Below are 3,653 nucleotides of genomic sequence, written 5' to 3'. Positions count from 1 at the left end.
CCACAAGGTCCACCACCACAGATGGGTCCCAGAGACTTCAAAGCAGGCCCCCCAGTACCACAACAGATGAGCCCAAGGGACTATCCTCCAGGCCCTAGTTTGCCACCACAACAGATGCAACCCGGAGACTTCTCAAATTCACAGAATGGGCCATAAATTTCACCTAATGGTGGTATTTTATTCAACTAAGCAGAGCAAAAAACTGTTTCTGTTCTTTTATTTTTAAATTCTGCTTTGACAATAGTAAAAAATAAATTCATTATTATACTGATGTCTTGTCAAACTGTGTTTGGAATTCAAGCAAATGTTAAATGAAAACATAGATCACTTCTGTGTGGCCTATTACTGTGCAATACATATTTCAATGCAACAATAGGTCAACATCGAAATAACTTCAGTCAAGTGGCAAGATAGGGAACAAACCTTTAGGTAGTTTTTCCAGATGTTTTTGAATTTCTATGTCCACGTTAAAATTAATGTATGTATCTTCCTTTCGTGAAACCAAGGGAGTGTCTTGCATATGGTTCAAATCAATCCCATTCAAATTTGTCTGAAAAAATATCTATTTACTGAAAATTAAAACAGCATCACAAAATGATAGTGTTCAGCTACAAATGTTGCTGACTGAAGGTTGTGTCAACTAATTTCAATACAAGTAAACATTATTAACATAGTAATATGGTCTCATGTTGAAGTGGTTTAAATGGTAAACAACAGAGGTGTTGTCTATCAAACCCCTCCAAGTAGGATTTAGTGCCTAGTCAGAGCAAGACTGATCAAGCACCTGTATTCCTGTCCAATTTGAAATTTCATAACTACAATCACCAAAAAGTGTGTAATCTGCATAACAAAAAAATTATAATCTGTATATCAAAAAGTATTTCAAAAACTAACATTTGTTACACGGACAAACTAAGACTGTTTATAAATGTCTAATAAAATAGTATTATTGTTGATTAATATAAACCCTTTTCTTAGAACAGCCTAACAATTGTAGAGTATGTTCTGAATCACAAGCCAAAATATTTAGAAAAAATAAAAGCCACCCTTCATGCTAACGCTCATGTAGGGATCAAAGCATTGTCCAGCATCTGAGTCTAAACTAGTCTATATTAATTGTAAGTAGTGTCATTTCTGGTTCAGAAGGTAACCATGGTAACAAAGTGCCTGACAATGAAAACAAATCATTTTGCATTAGGCAAATAGAATCACAGTTTGCATCAAAAAGTCATTATTTACAGATTACTCGTGCCCCTCACAGCAATACAAGGTTACTAAGATGTCAACCCTAATGACTAATTCATGTTGAAAACAACAAAAAGCATTAGAATATATATTCACAATAGAATTTTTTTTTAGCAATTAATTACATGCATCTCTTAGGTTTAAGGACAAACAAATGTATTCCACAGTATTTACATTATGTACTGCAACAATATACTAAACAGTACGAGAACAAACAGCCAATGCAAGAGCATTCCAAAAAAAAAATGTATAGCACAATATGAACAATGTTACTATACCTTCGAAAGCTCCGATGAGTGCAACAGGAGGTTAGGAGAGTGAATGATGAAGCTACGTGCAGGACCAACCAAAAACAGCATGAAACAAAACAGTCACATATTACACAGCAGTATTAGTACTGCAACTAAATCAGACATGATATCAACTGTATTTCTCAATCTTCAATTTAATGCATGCCAGTTAAGATTTCTAAAGGCCTATTACACATATTGCTTGGATCCAGCTCCTAACAGAAATAACAGTTTAATGTATTTGTTAAAATTGTAATATCTGTGTATTACTTTCCAACAATTTTCTTTAGCAGTCTCAGTGTTTCATTTTTTGATAAATATAATTCTCTCCAATTTGGAATGTCCAAGAATTTTTTTTGGTGACTCAGCACAGCCAGGATGCAAACCTGAGCTGTATGACTCACCCTGCACACCAAGAGGCTGTTCTTTTACCAGGTGAGCCACTCGGGGAACCCCAGCAGTTTTTAGGCAACCATTTTACTGTATTTTCAATAATGCTAAAGCTAGAGTAAATCCTTACCTCAACAACAGCCACTTTAGATCCCTTGTGAATAATAATAATAATTTTACCAGGCACTCTTGTGGTGAAGGAATCTGGTGATCCTGCTCCAGCATCCTCCTCTTCCTGTAACTAAATTCTCTTCCTCACCAAGTGCTAAAATCTTCCTTTAAATAAAAGGAAAAAAATTCAAATGCATTATATATTTTTTGCAATAAATACAGTTTATACCTCTGTATGAAAAGCCCACACTTTGCTTATCCAGTCTACTTTAACGATTAACAGCCCAGTGCCTGGAGGTTACTTTTTCAAATGATAATGGTCAGTTTTGGTGATTTTTCTAGTCTTTCTATAGATGCTAAAACATAATGCACTTTTGCACCCTAGACACTTTTTGATTTTGGGGAAAGTCAGGGCAGGTTTGTACACTTATGTAATTCATTATCAAAGTAGTGATAATGAATGCAAGCGATGCAGGTAAGCATTTAATAGCAACTTTTAAAGTTTCCCTGTATGTTTTCTATGATCCCACAGTGGATCACTGTATTGCACTGAGTTTTGTACACTTCCACTAGTGACCTCTGTTATGTGCATAAATAAGCCAGAAATAACTTCATTTGAGTCTTACCTGCAATGCAACAAAGTATTACAAATATATATTTAAAAACAAATATAAAACAGGTGACTAATCTTAAAATTACCTTACAGGGACTGGCTGAACATTAAAAGGAAAATCTTTGCTAAAAGTCAGAATATTTAATGACTGTTGATAAAGAGAAGACACATAAAATGAAATTTAAGGTTTTTTGACTGTACATAAACTACATTATAAAGTAATCTATACATTGATCACACGTCTCGGTTGCACCTGTGTCCTGTCAATCAGAAGTAGAGAAACAATTGGGAACACACTGATCGCTATGGCAATTCTTAATAAGGATGCCAGGTTAACCTTCAATATTCCAATCAAAAGCTGCCCAAGAACTCTGGTCAGAACACCTTACCCTCCCAAAAGAGACTCTCGTTACACGCTGCCACTCTGTCTATTGCTGTACCATTAGGGTGGTGCGATTCCACTGAATATCTATCCCCAACATTGTATTGCTGCATCATTTAAAATAGCGTTAAAAAAAAAGAGAAATTTCAAAAAAGGACGCCAAGATGAGTTTTTAAATAGGACAACATTATCATTTGTAAACTGGAAACACTAAATCATAAGATATGGCAGTTGTAAAAAATAAAATGAATAGCAATTTACCAAATGTTTAAACTTCATTTTTTTTGTTACAATGTTTTTATTATGCTGGCTCTGTTTTTGTAATGTAATACTTGCATACAGTTCAGTTTAAAAAGTACATACTAGGTTCCAGTTTTTCCAAATCTTCCAGCTTGAACTCTTCAGGATGGGTGGACTACATTAAAGGAAACAGAAAGACAATACATCACATACATCACCCCCAATAATGCCATTCTGTACTGGAAACAAACTTGTTTTATGTGACAGTCATTATTCAGTCTTACTACAGTACAGGAAGTGGCTAGTAAAAGGGTACAGCTTTATTCTAAAGCACTGTATGTGAAAAACAGCATATATGCTAAGGGCTGGAACATCTAATACA

At 34.7% G+C, this 3,653-nt stretch overlaps 1 pseudogene; it reads right to left on the bottom strand.

Annotated features, from left to right (window-relative positions):
• Window positions 1–394: 394 nt before the first annotated feature.
• On the bottom strand, window positions 395–3,131 carry LOC121312226 (annotated as a pseudogene).
• Between the last annotated feature and the right edge of the window lie 522 nt (window positions 3,132–3,653).

The sequence above is a fragment of the Polyodon spathula genome, unplaced genomic scaffold, assembly GCF_017654505.1.
Source record: "Polyodon spathula isolate WHYD16114869_AA unplaced genomic scaffold, ASM1765450v1 scaffolds_3719, whole genome shotgun sequence".
Taxonomy (NCBI): Eukaryota; Metazoa; Chordata; class Actinopteri; order Acipenseriformes; family Polyodontidae; genus Polyodon; species Polyodon spathula.
Note: the sequence above shows the minus strand (reverse complement) of the source record. Positions and strands in the feature narration are given on the sequence as shown.